Source organism: Leucopleurus acutus (assembly GCF_964270905.1).
Source record: "Leucopleurus acutus genome assembly, chromosome: 1".
In the NCBI taxonomy this organism is placed as follows: Eukaryota; Metazoa; Chordata; class Mammalia; order Artiodactyla; family Delphinidae; genus Leucopleurus; species Leucopleurus acutus.
Genome location: NC_139142.1, coordinates 14042756 through 14057531, shown reverse-complemented (window position 1 = coordinate 14057531; position 14776 = coordinate 14042756). Strand labels below are relative to the sequence as shown.

The window sequence follows — 14776 nt, the reverse complement described above, 5'->3', positions numbered from 1 at the left end:
GATGACCAGTGGGGTGAAGCTGGGGTGAGCATGTCATGTATTGTCCCTACCAGCATACTTCCAGGTGTGAAAGGAAGGGCTGTATTACAATTCTGTTGGGTCAACTGGCAAATGCTAGGATGCTTCCAGGCACACTGGGGCACGTGTGACTATCCCAACTCCAGCCCATCACCATGACCCGGTAAAGAAGTTAGGTAACGATTATATCTTGCATATTTTACAACTCGTTATACCTTTTAGAGATCTTTCATACATCTTTTTAAGCCTTCCATAAACTGTGTGAAAAAATGTAGGTCTGGGTTAATTACCCTTTAATCATGAGCAGACCAAAGCACAGATAAAAGTTTGGGCTTTCCCACAGTGATACAGTGTTGCAGGGGCAGTGGGAACCCCAACCGTACCTCACGTTGCTCCCTACTTCCTACCCTCCCAGCAACGAGACAGGGTCATGTGACTAGTTCTGGCCAATGGACTGTGGATGTGGAATTGGTCTGAGTCACTTCCGGTCTAAGGCACCTAAGAACGGGTGTGTGTTCTCAACTCTTTTTCACATATTGAAGCAACCAGGAAGCCACAGTTTGAGACGTAGGTGTCACAGGATGGGGGAGGCAGCAAAGCCACACTCGTGCAATCCAACTCTGGGTGAGTGAGAAATACACTTTTATTGTGCTAAACCCTGAGATTTGGAGTGCACTTTTTACCCTAGTATCCCACAGCCTGCCCTGGCTCAGCTAGCTAATACGATTAGAACTCGCATCTCCAACTTTCACCAGTTTTCACTCAACAGTATCAAAAATCCCCACCAGACTGGGAAAATGCTGCGAAGATTAAATGCCATAGCTTACTCATGGCAAACCTTCAATGCTTACTTGATTTAAAACAAAATGCTTTTTTGGTTTAAAACAAAATAGTTCACACCCAGTGCCAAGTAAAAAGAAGAAAGTTCCAAAATGCAGGCTATATTTTAATTTGGTGCTGATTTGTTCCAACATTTACGTTAACCTGAGAAGCCTGGATGCCTCCTTTTAAAGACGACCCTAATAATTAGATTCCTGAAATGAAATAGCCTCAGTGTCATATCTAGCTTTAACTGAAAGTTAAATAGATGAACAGAAAAATCCAACTAGACTAGGACCAATTCTCTATCTCAATCTAGAAAATGCCTCTCTTCCTCTCTTGCTTATTTAAATCCTACTCATCCTTCAATCCTATTTTCTTTATGAGGGAAAAAGTTCCACACCTCAAATTTTGCAAACACTTGTGTCAATCAATTGCCTAGGCCAGAGGATAGCACATTTTTTTCTATAAAGGGTCAGAAAGTGAATACTTTATGGTTTCTGACGCACCTATTCAACTCTGCCCTTGTAGCGCAAAAGCTGGTATAGACAATCTGGAAATAAATAAACATAACTATGTTCCAGTAAAACTTAATTTAGGGACATTGAAGTCTGAATTCTATATCATCTCTACGAGGCAAAATATACCATTCTTCTTTTAATCTTTTCCAGTCATTTTAAAATGTGAAAACCATCTCAGCTTGTCCACCCCAAACAAGCAGTGGGCCATGCCTGGCCAGCGGGCCGTAGTTGACCCACCCCGGCTTAGAAGAGGCAGGGCAACGACAGATTAGGCAGTCGCTTGTGTGGGAGGGGAACACGAATACTGTTATTCCACTTCTTCCACCTCCTGGTGGCTGGTGATCCAGGGCTCTGACTCCAGGAAGGCCTGAGCTCCTGGATGAGCCAAGCCTCAGTTCCAGAAGCACTGGTGCACGCTAAGGCAGGTGGTGTGTGGCCACGCAGACCTGACGGGCTGGGCGGGAGCCTCGGCCGGCGACCCTCACCAGCACCCTCAAGACCCAGGGCAGGAACGCCGCCACTGCTTCATCCAAAAGCGCTAGGTGTGGGCAGGATTTGCTGGGCCATTGCAAGATGAATCAGCACACTGGGCTCCCGTCCCTGACTACGGCCCCAGCTTCAGCCTTGAGGCCCTCCCTGAATTCTGGTTTTCAGAACTCTTGATACGCTCTTGGCACCAACGTACAAACTCACGTTCCTGGCTTCTTCTTCCTACCCTTCCATTCCACTTCTCAGATCAGAATCACCCACTGTGAATCACCAGGGACTGACCTCACACAGCACCTGGTTCATCCCGGGGCCCTGTCAAGCCACACCCGCCAGGCAGAGTGTAGAGGGGAGGGGGGCAGGTATGTGAGGATAAACAATCAGGTAGAGAGGCAGAGGCCAGGTATGGGCAAGCCCAAGGAAGCAGAAGGCCAGCCAGGTAGCCAAGCCAGGGCTGGGGCACCACAGACTAGGGTCCCCTGAAGGAAGCCGTCAGCCAAGGTGACTCTAACAGAGCAGGTAGCGTGTCCCCAGGGGAACCTTAAGGGACCCAGGCCCTGAGGAGGAGCCTGGCTCTGGCTGGGATAGAAGAGGCTCGGGGTCCTCCAAGCCCTGTGTGGTCCTCACTGGCTAGGCTCATGGCAGGCTCGTTCCCGCCTTCCGGGCCAGACCAGGCTGCTTCTCTTCCCTCTTGGCTGTGACCAAGCCCGCCTTCAGCCCTCCCTCTTCCACGAACTCTCCGATTACTTCAGTCCCAATCCTCAAAGTCTCTTAATTCCCTGAACCAGAGAGGTACCATAGTGCACGGCTCCGGCCGGAAGCTGAGCGCCATCTGCCATTTTCTTATGAGTGAGTCGCGGCTCCTTTGCTAAGGTCTGAGCTGCATGAGGATGTATCTTATGTTTTTATACGTCTTATAGTTTTTTATCCCCATCTGCCCTGAGAACACATAACAGATACTCAATAATACTTATTAAACTCAATTAAAAGGTCCAACATTAGAAAGATTAATACAATTCAAAAGAAACATAGGGGCTTCCTTGGTGGCGCAGTGGTTGAGAGTCCGCCTGCCAATGCAGGAGACACGGGTTCGATCTCTGGTCCGGGAGGATCCCGCATGCCACGGAGCAACTAAGCCCGTGCGCCACAATTACTGAGCCTGTGCCCTAGAGCCTTCGAACCACAGCTACTGAAGCCTGTGCGCCTGGAGCCCGTGCTCCGCAACAACAGAAGCCAGCGCAATGAGAACCCGCGCACAGCAACGAAGACCCAACACAGCCATAAATAAATAAATAAATAAATTTATAAAAAGAAACATAGTATTATGGGAAAGAAAATGACTTAGAGAAACTATGTACGGCAGAGGCTAGTTTCTATACAAAAATTCCCAGCAATGTTCCTGTTGCTTTGTGTCTATGACACACACCAAAATTTTAAATAAAGATGTGACTCATTATCTTAATGCCTAAATTCATTGACCACATTGTCAGTCTGATCAGCTGTATAAATTGATCATTAAGAAGACGCGGGGGAAAAAAAAGAAAAATAAGACGCGGAGGGGGCTTCCCTGGTGGCGCAGCGGTTGAGAGTCCGCCTGCCGACGCAGGAGACACAGGTTCGTGCCCCGGTCCGGGAAGATCCCACATGCCGCGGAGCGGCTGGGCCCGTGAGCCATGGCCGCTGAGCCTGCGTCCGGAGCCTGTGCTCTGCAACGGGAGATGCCACAACAGTGAGAGGCCCGCGAACCGCAAAAAAAAAGAAGACGCCAAGACGCGGAGGAAGAGGGGGAGGATTTCAATTGCTGGAGAAACAATCAATTTGGCATTTGCATTTAAATATAGCTTTGGTATTTCACTTGTTCAGTGCAATCTCCATGAGGTGTACGCCAGCTGGGGAAGGCAAAGCTTGGTTACCTGAGTCAGAATGGGTCCAGGAAACCGAGGTCAGCATTGCTCCAGTCACAGAAAGGACAGAGAGGCCTCCATGATCACGAGAACGCTGGTCTTCTAGGAGATGATGCGTCTAGTGGCTGGTGGAGAGGAGCAGAAGGACGACGGGATTAGAGCAGAGGAGGAGAGAGAACCCTCTCAACCACGGTGGATGTCACCTCTGGCCTGACTCTCTAAAACATGACATACTTCAGCGAAAAAGTCAATTGCAACGGTACCTCTTTATTTCTTGGAAAGTTATTGAAGCACTGGGTCTTTCGTGATGGAGTGTTCTTGAAACTGCCTCATGGGGCATAAAAGGACCCAGAGATTTGAAAATACATGCCATAGATATTATGAGATTATCTTATTTTACTCTAGCTGCCATTGAGACATTTGTGAGATCATTTTACTTTACTTCAGCTGCCACTGAAACACTTGTCTATATAAAGGAAAAACATCAGAGCGCCAGCAAGCCTCCAAGGCCGGCCTTCCACCATGAGAACCAGCCTTGATCCTCCGGGTAGACCAGGTATACAGGCTGCAAAGTCAATGACTCCCTAGTCTGTTGTTGTAAAATAAAATTACGCTGGCTCTATTCCTGGAGAAAAAGATGCCATCAAGCTAAAGCTCACTAAATGGGCTACAGGTTTGGAGGACACGGTTAACCTATAATCTTACAAAATAGAAAAGTTGGTACACGGGATAGACGGCATCATAATTTCTAATGGAAGATATTTTTTGGACCTACACATCAAGGAAGACACAGCAATAGGCTCTCTAATAAAAAGAATGGTATGAGCCTATGAGCTTTAGTGTGAGAATGTTAGGAAACAAATTCATTCTATCAGTGGTTCTCAAACTGTGGTCCCTGGAAGGGCAGCATCGGTATCACCTGAGAATTTGTTGGAAATGCAGATTCTTGGCCCAACCCAAGATCTACTAAATCTGAACATTTGGAGGTGGGGCTCAGGGATCTGTTTTAACAAGCCCTCCAAGTGATACTGATACATCTTAAATCATTAATTTATCCACTCATCCAAAGACATTGCATCCATTGTTAAAAAATAAAATTACCCTACTCTACTGCATGTTAAGCTTCAATTAAGGGCCAAGGATTGGGCTAGGGATTGGGGAGGGAAGAAGGGTCAGAGAGAGAAGATGATGAAATCCCTGCCCTTGAGAAATGTATTGTCCTCTATTGGAGATAAAACAGGTATACAGGCAACTCAAATACAGACCGTGTTATTTTCTCTAACAAAGAGTTAGAAGTTTTCAAAGGAGACATTTGTTTCTGATTGGTGTGGGGAGGCAGGTAAGGGAAAGCATCAAGACAATAGTAATGGGACTTGAGATCTGCACAGGATTTTGACAGGCGGGAATAGGGAAAAGCTGAAGCAAAGGCCCAGGGTGAGAAAGCATGAGGGCTATTCAGGTACATGGAGGAACCAGGTCTGGCTGATACGTGAGAAACTTGGAGGTGATCTCGGTGAGACAAGGTTACTGCCAAGCACAGACACGTAAATGCTAGGGGCCCGTTGCTTCTCTTTCTTGTATGAAGACTACTTAGCAGCACCTATGGCTTATGTTTAGAAACTGACGTCTGATAAACCAGGTGATTTAATAATTTCTAAGTCTAGTCTGCTTTTCTGTACGTTTTGAACTGCTTTTTCTAGAGGGGAGCACCTCAGCTGCTTCAAGGATTAACTGCTGAAGGTTTGCCCTGGAGGAAGACACAAAAGAAAATTTCAAAGCAGGCATAAGAATCTGGATGTCACAGTAGCCTCGGGCCATTCTGCAAAGGGGCAAAATGTTACCACACCTAAAAAGCCCCTGAAGGCACTGATGGTTTTAGCTTTATAAAATAACTCAAGTGGAGAGGGGTGTGCCTCAGTCAAAAGGAAGAGTTAAACCAGGGACTGGGAGAAATGGGTGTAGGGATCAAAGGGTACAGACTTCCAGTTATAAAGTGGATCAAAGGGTACAGACTTCCAGTTGTAAAGTAAGTCGTGGAGATACAGGATGACTATAGTTAATAAGACCGTATTGCATATTTGAAAGTTGCCAAGAGAGGAGATCTTAAAAGTTCTCATCACAAGAAAAAAAATTTTTTTGTAACTATGTAAGGTGGCGGATGTCAACTCGACTTATTGAGGTAATCATTTTGCAACGTATACAAATATTGAATCATTGTGGTACACCTGACACTAATAAAATTTTATGTCAATCATACCTCAATTAAAAAAATTAAAACATGCCCTAAAAAAGTTAAACTAATACTCAACACTTCTAATTAAAGAAAAAACTACTTTTCATGATCAAGAAGGTATGGCTTTTGCCTCTAGAAAACTGACAGAAATAGAAGGCTTTATTTCCTGGTGCTGCTAGATGAATGATGAAAAACTGAAAATGTTTTTGATGTCATGCAAGGCTCTGATGGAAATGAAGCTGGATTCCAAATCCGTTGTTCATCCCAGTTCTGCCATTTAGCCATCTGTGTCATTAAGGGCAAGGCACTCAACTTCCTAAACCTCACTTTTTCATCCATCAAGAATTAGAGGGCTTCCCTGGTAGCGCAGTGGTTGACAGTCCGCCTGCCGATGCAGGGGACACGGGTTCGTGCCCTGGTCCGGGAAGATCCCACATGCCGCAGAGCAGCTGGGCCCGTGAGCCATGGTCACTGAGCCTGCGCGTCCGGAGCCTGTGCTCCGCAACGGGAGAGGCCACAACAGTGAGAGGCCCGCGTACCGCAAAAAAAAAAAAGAATTAGAGACACTGACTTGTCCCACCTTTGAAATTTAAATAAGAAAACAGACAAGAAGTTGCTCTGCAAGTTATAAGGTGCAATATTACACAGGGGTATACTTTTATTGTGTATATAATTATACTATCCTACTCACTGAGACATTTGGGTACTAATCAATACTTGTTACTATATTGGCCTTTGAAAATATAAAAGTAAAATGTTTCTTATGCCCAGACTCTCCTTTTAAATATTTGCAGATAGAGCAGTTCTAAGGCACAAACTTGGCACCAACCAAACTGTCCTCCCAAAAAAACATTTCAAGGTAAATTTTTTACTTCTAATTTTTTTTTTTTTTAACTTTTATTCCTCTGACCTCGCTAGAGCATCCAGATATCTTTCAGCAGCTCCTGGTGAGCACGACTCAGTCTGCAGCAACACAGACATATGATGGCGATAATTTATCATCTCTGCAGTAGTTTAGTCCCAGATGGACCATTTACTAATTTATTTCCATATGTAACTGGCAGAAAGATTAATCAGGCTTCCAACTCAGAAACCTGAATTGTGTTTCATTCCCTGAACAGGCTAACTCTGGACCAGAGGAGGTACACCGTTTACATAGAAAACCAAGAGTTTCTCTTAAAAAGCCTGTCGACCTTAGACACAGGCCTTTAAACACACACACACACACACACACACACACACACACACAAGGCCTGCTCCTTATGTCAACTTGGAGGGTTGGTTCTTTCTTTAGATACTAATGAACTTCCCATAGGAGCTGTGTCTGATAGAACTGCAGGCAGAAGTAATGCCAAATCAGGCCCAGTTGCAGCTACAGTCCCCTCCCTGTGTGCAAGCACGGGGTCTTGTATTTCTGAAACTGAACAGATCTTTTTGCCATGGTGCTACACCCAGCTGGACGGCTGTGCAGTGCCCAGGCACTGGAAACTATGTGCTTTCTTTTTTCCACTCTTTTTAAGGGTCTGAACTTGACTGAATCCAGCAGCTACCGTAGCTTTAGCAAGGCGATGGCTAATGAACTGTTAGCATTGCTCTCAGTCCCCCTGAGTTCAACTCTCAGTTCTCTTTTGTTTTTAATTCTATCCCAGTGATATCAGCCTCGAGCAAAGAGTTAATGGAATTATTGTTGGATGACGGTGTGTATAGACAGAAGGCCAGCCAATCCCAAAGCGGGGCAGAAAGGAAATTGACTGGTTATATCTTCAGTGGAACCCAAGGCCACAGCCAGGAAGGCTCAGGAGGCAGGACCACGTAGTGATATTACCGGCTGGATCCACACACCTGGGTCACTAAACAACCACGTGGCTTCGGAAAAGTCACTTACCGGTTCAAGCTCACAGTTCTCTCCTCTGTAATATGATTTTAGCTCCCTAAAGTTCCTTCTGGCTCTAAAATCTTTGATTCCATGAAGATGAAAAGAGTGTCAGCCGTTCACCTGGCTTCCGTGTTTAGATGATGCCCAACAGCCAGAAGTTTGGAAGCATCCGAAAGTAGCTGAATTGGTCACGACGCTTGGTTCTGGGACAGACATAGACTTAGGAATCTCAGTATCTAACAGTCTGTCTTTGAGCAGAAGACTGTTCAATGATGTATACCTTTGCAAGTGTTTAAGAATTCAATGAAAAACAAGTTTGAAGTACTGTTCTAGGTATGGCAAAAGCTACAGAAGTACCTAAATCAGGGTCCTGTGTCTTTTTTTTTTTTTTTTTTTTTTTTTTTTTTTTTTTTTGCGGTACGCGGGCCTCTCACTGTTCTGGCCTCTCCCGTTGCGGAGCACAGGTTCCGGATGCGCAGGCTCAGCGGCCATGGCTCACGGGCCCAGCCGCTCCGCAGCATGTGGGATCCTCCCGGACCGGGACACGAACCCATGTCCCCTGCATCGGCAGGCGGACTCTCAACCACTGCGCCACCAGGGAAGCCCGGTCCTGTGTCTTTGATACATTTACATCACAGTTCAGAAAAGATACAACTCATCCTAATAGAGTGAAATAAGTGCTATAATTTGAAGACCAACTGCTATGGGAGCATGATGGAAAGGATGGAAAAGTCATCCCAGGGAAGGTGACGGGGAGATCTGTAAGGTTTTTTGGAGGAATTGGAATTGAAGCCGGGAAAGTGGGAGGAAAGGAATCCGGGCAGAGACAGCAGCAAGAGCAAAGGCCTAGAAACTTCCCCCACGAGGCCAGGATATAGTATTTATTACCCTAGGGCAGGCCCCGGGATGCTCAAGAAAGAGACCTAGTGACAGAGAAGGCTGGAAAGGGACTAATGGTGGAAAGCCCTGGACACCAGCCTGGGGATTGGCTCTTACCCTGTGACCACTAAGAACCTTCAGAAACAACCAGGCAGCGGAGACTCTAAATGAGCTATGCCCAGAAAGTTTATTCTGGCAATTCTATTGCCATTTACGATTGGTAATAAGATCAGTCTGTACCTTCATTTTTCTCTTATTCATTTCATGCTGCCACTATTTGGGAATCCCTCAAATTTACTTTTTTCCAAATCAACTTCCTGGCTCTTCAGATGGAAGCAATTGAGTTTCCTACAAGCACTGCCAGGATTTTACATTTGAATGACTGGTGCCGCCTAGGGCTTTATGTTTTGGTTTATGTGTTTTTCTATTTTTACGAAAGAGTTAACATACCATGGCTTAGACTGGTGTCTTTTGGAGATTTTTTTTTTACACTGGAAAGTACTTTGGGACGATGAAAAAAATATACACAAACGTGTCAACTGTTGGAAGGGCTTGCACTCCCCAAACAGGCAAAAGTTGAACTATCATCCAAAGTAGTTCATTGGCACTTTTTTGATTTCCAGTTTCAGAGCTCAAGGGTAATGAACCCAAGGCTTCCAGGGCCCCTCAAATGTAATAGCAGAACATCAAGTAAACCCTCACACCAATAGTATTTGGTTTCTCTGCCTCGGGAGACCAAGCACAGGTGGCTTCCTGCAGCTGTCACAGAGAGAGGCTACCCACCAGGATACCCAGGGCCCGCCGGGCAGCTCAGGCCATGGGGGAGGGGGTCTGCAAGCCTGCCCTCCCGTCGGCCCCAAAGATGGGCTGGGGTCCCGAAACTACAGAGATGAGTGTGAGAATAGGCAGAGGGGCTCCCCGTCTGAGAAAGGAGCTGCCTTTAGTATGAGCCACCATAAAAAAAACAAAAACAAAAACAAAAATTCCCCTTAGAAGACACAGACTTCACTTCCCGTCTCTGGGTGGCTCAGGCTACAGATGGGCATTGCTGGGAGGTTTCAACACTAGTTTCACTTTGGATCACCTTATTTAGAAGGCAAGTCGTATCTATCCACTAGGGTGTCAAACATTCTAGGGTTCCATTCCTGACTCACAACCCCAAATCTCTCCCAGCCCCCCACACCCCCAGGTGTGCAGGAAGCTCCCGAACCCCCTCCTCCCATAGGTGTTCTCTGAACATTCAATCAAATAATTACTGTGAAGAACAGTGTGCAGTAGACGTGGGAGACAGTTCCCTGTGCACATAAAAAACAGTCTCACACATACAAGAGCTGCGTTTCTCATACCACTTTTTGTAAAAGTCCACCTATGGTCAGAAAACAAATCCTCCTCAAATGAATAGATTAGCTTAAATTACCATGCCATTTTACATTCTCTTTCCTGATACATAAATAATAAAACTGTAAGGTAAATGCAGGCTTACGTGGAATAATGGGCATAAATAAAAATATTCTGACATGAAAACCTCAGTATAAACTGAACTACAACATACTTGAAAGCTCCCGCAATCATAATGTGCACATCAAAATCCATTAACCTAATACCTAGGCTACTATTCACAAGCAGAGGTCTAGCCTGTAACTAAATACTCATTTGAACAGTTCTCCTAAATTACTGTACAATTTGACTGCAAAGTCACACACTTACAAAGTCTATCATCTTTACTTGGGTGCTCTCTAACCAACACTCAAGTCTTATCAGGCTACAACGTGGCAGCATAATATAAACACACAGGACAGTAAATGGTACCAAAAAGTAGCAGCGAATGTGAAAGACAAACCAGGGTCATCCTGGCGAGAAGGGAGATATTTACATAAGCATTCAGAAAGACAACGGAGCCCCAATTTCTCTTTAACTGCATATACCCAGTCAGCCTCTCTGCTCCTCACCTGATCATTTTTATATAAAAGCAATTTTAGAATGATACATTCAAATACCTTAGTTACCATAAACTCAGCAGCAGTTAAAGATTCTGGTGCACACTGATTTGCTTTAAGACTCAGCTATTTTCAACCAAAGCTTACGTTCCTTACCCATCACTACCCGCCCTCCAAAAAATTAGCTTCACTGACAATATCCTTCTGAAATATGTCATCTACAAAAGCCATTTTCTTACCTTTGTAACTCACTCACATTTGTTTCATTTGATGATATTTACCCAAGCAGGGATAATTGTTTGACTGGAATCTTGCAACTTTCAACTTTGCCCAGATTTTGTTGTCATGAGGAAGGGGAATGCCGAAATCCCCAATACATCACTTAGCTGAGCTAATATACATCTGAATCAGAGCTATATTTTAAATTCTTTTACACTTACTTAATATAGTACGTGCTGCCTGTCCACTGATGCGATATCAGAAACCTGCAAGCTACTATTTCTGCAACTGTGTCACTGTAGATAGTCTGAAACATGTACGTAGCTGTTGCCATGGAAACAAACACAGCTAGGGTAGAGTGCCACGCTGTGTTAATTCCTTCACCCATGAACCCCAGGGGAATGCTAACATTCATCTTCTTTCTCCTTTAGTCTCACACTGCTTTAATATTTTTTTTAGCATTATCAAATGATGTACTAAATACATATGGTACACCTGAAAATACGGATGGCTGAAACGAGCTGTGTGCCAACCTAGCCTGCTGGGTACCTGCTTAAGGTGGTGCAAATAGGCATGGATTCTTTCACTAACTTCTCCTGAGAGAAATGGAGAACTTTGTTTCTTTCTTTTGAAACGGTGTGCGTAGGACAGAACAAGGTGAGCATCTCGTCTCACCTGAGAACAGTTATCATGGAATTGCACCACAATGAAGACGCTATCAGAAATGTGCCATCTCAGTTCTGTGAAAGGCAGGGGGAGGTTTTGCAAACTTTCCGAAGTGGATCCAAGCTGAGAGTTGTTCTCCCTTCTAACTAGAGCTGCATTAGCAGGCTGTGAATCCAATCGTTTTAATTAGGCAAAAGCATAAACCCCAACAAGGGCTTCATCTGTCCCCAGTTGGTCTTTGTTCCTAAACCCATGGAAGAAGGTATTAGAATCAGTGAGGGACTAACAAGGTGGAAATCTGCCATCGTTCAGAAAGAAATGTGATTTCCCTGGAATCTGAACATTCTCGTATTTGCATCACGTTCAAATCGCTGCCCTCATCAAATGTGTGGATCGGTGAAGAAAACTCAAATTCTTTCGTGACACCTAAAAGCCAAAACATGTAGATACTGTCTTGCTGGGCCATCTTCCCCTTCTTCAAACTGGTATGCCACTTTCAATACTGGGGTTACTCATCACAGTCAACAAAAGTAAGTTCTTCGAAATCTTAATTACAGCCTATCCCTTGGGCTACTTAATAATATTCAATCTAGATGAAAATGGCCACACTTTAGATTTACATGCTGATGTGTTTCACTGGAATACAATTTTCACACTGAACAATCAATTGCAGGCTTTAAAAATGCAGATCCGTGACTGAACCGGCATGTTTTAAAGAAGCCACTACTTTATTTGCAAGGGCTATGGCAAAACCATCCTACAAAAGACCAGCAAAGTTTTGACTATTATTTTCCTAAACTGAATCGTTCTTGGCTACATACTATGATAATAATGATCAACGCATCCGTAAGATAAGGCAAAACAGAAAATAGGCACGTGTATACACTTTATTGGCCAAAGAACTACGTCACTTTTTGAAAGCATCTCGAGAGGAGTCCAGTATATTAAAGTCTAGTCTTCGAGTACCAGCAGGGCAGGTAGTGATGACTCTTTAACTAATCCTGACCAGTACTTACAAACTTAAGGAACAGAGTCACAGCAGTAAAAAACAGTCATTTCTTACTTTTACTTCACCCTTCCATATTTGTTGAGTATTATGAAGTGTTTTCATATAGGTCATCTCATCTGACTATGACAAGATTACACTATGAATTAGTGTGGCAATTATCTGCAATCTCATCTCCTATGGGAGAGCACTGAGATTCCAAAGTCCGTGACTGGCCTGGAGTCAACACATTCAGAGGCAAAACTCTGCCTGCCGTTAACTGATCTCATGCTCTTTCCAAGAGCCACACTGCCTCTAGGTGTGCTCACAAATGTACTGGCTTGTAAAGGACTTAAAATAACTGTAGCAACAATACTTATAAAAGGACAGATACTAAGTATCAGATAAATCGGTGTGGGCATCAATTATGGCTGGTGGTCAAAGTTAGGCAATGCTCCTCTCGGCCCTCGCCCACCTATATTCTTCCAAGGGTGGAAGGAGATGGGTCAGCCTTCAGGCTGAGGTCAGCCCCTGCCCCCAAAGCACATCCTCTCAGCCTGCTCCCACCTCCTGAACCCTCTTCCTTCCCATGTGTCCCACCCTAAATCCTGGCCACTCCTCAGAGAGGGCCTTGGAGGGGACAGATGATCAGAGGCTCCTTGGGCTTTGGACGTAAAAGGGGGATTGGAATCAGCAGGAAGCGGCAATAAATTGGTTCGCATCCTGTGATGGTTAATTTTACATGTCAACTTGACTGGGCCACAGGGTATCCCAATACTTGGCTGAACGTGATTCTGGGTGTGTCTGTGAGGGTATTTCTGGATGGGACTTGAATTTGTGGATTGAGTGAAGCAGATTGCCCTACCCAACGTGGGCGGGACTTAGCCAATCCCCTGGAGGCCTGAACTGAACAAATGGCAGGTGAGGGTGAATTCACTCTTTCTGCCTGTTTCTGAACCGGGACTTTGGTTTTCTCTTGCACTTAGACTGGAATTTAGACCAACTTTCCTGGTCCCCAGCCCCTTGGACTTGGACTGGAACTGCCCCACCAGCTCTCCTGGGTCTCCAGCTCAGAGGCAGCAGATCATGGGACTTCAGCCTCCATAATTGCATGGACCAATTCCTTAATAGAAAGATACATAGATATACACACAGACATACACATGCACTGTTGGTTCTGTTTCTCTGGAAAATCCTAATATGTCTCCTTAAGGAAGGAAGCCATTCTGGACCAGCAGCCACCAAATAATCCAAAGTAGATTTCATGGTGATTTGGGCTATTCACGAGCTCCTACCCACATCACCCTGCACATCAAGAATGAACTGGGCACTTTCGAGAGGACAACCTGAGGCTGCAGGAGTCCAGAGTGCCTCCGACAAGCTGAACAAGTTCATGGAGTGGGTCTTCAACACCACCGACATGATCTAGGCCGGGAGAGGGGGCCGCGGGGGCGCCTGCCCCCTTAGTCCTGCCGGTGAAGGCATCCTCCGAGCTGCCGCCCCAGCTCCCAACTTTGCCCCCTTTCGGGGAGTGCACAACACGGCAATTGCAGATCAACGATCATTATCTGCCTTTTGTAGAAAAGAAAAAGAAAAAGGTAAATAAAAATTTTTTTAAGTAAAATAAAAGTTGAACTGCTAAAAAAAAAAAAAAAAGAACGAACTGGATTTGGTCCTGCTACGTCATTTTGGTGAAAGAGGACTTCTCGGAGTGAAATCTTCCAGGCCATTGGATTTGTTCTAGTTTGGCCTGGAGGAGCTGATGAAGCAGCGGAAGGCACCCTTAGGGGCAGCGTTCTGGGGAGGCTTCTCCCAGAGGGCAGGGGAAACTGGTTTCTTCCAATGGGTGTCCCAATTTAAGAGTCAATGATTTGGTCCCTTTTGACGAAAACCTTTCTAAAATGGATTGTATGAGAAAACAATGAATGGGGCAAAGTGGGTAACATGTGATTTAGCCTGTTACAAATATTTTTCATGATTTGGCGGGCATTATGCGCATTATAATACAGAGGTGCCCTCAGAAGCCAGAGAATCTTGAGGCGGGAGGGCAGACGGGGCAGCACACAGGACAAGGCCCCTCGCTAGTGCAGTGTTCTCATCCCTGTACTTGCATGTTCATTTTCTCTGGCCTCCACCTGCCCCTCCCTGGCTGTCAGGGTACCAGCGGGCCTTCTGAACACACCAAGTGGTCTGGTTCTGGCTGTTCCCTCCCTGTTCTGATTCACATCTAATA

General features: G+C 45.2%; 1 protein-coding gene across 2 annotated transcripts in view; it reads right to left on the bottom strand.

Annotated features, from left to right (window-relative positions):
- Nucleotides 1-14776, bottom strand: part of FOXN3 (forkhead box N3) — a 400969-nt gene that overhangs the window by 292665 nt on the left and 93528 nt on the right. For both annotated transcript variants that reach the window (XM_082851618.1, XM_082851619.1), the window contains exon 2: nt 3758-3873. The gene's annotated coding sequence lies outside the window, so the exon portion shown is untranslated. The remainder of the gene's footprint in view (nt 1-3757; nt 3874-14776) is intronic.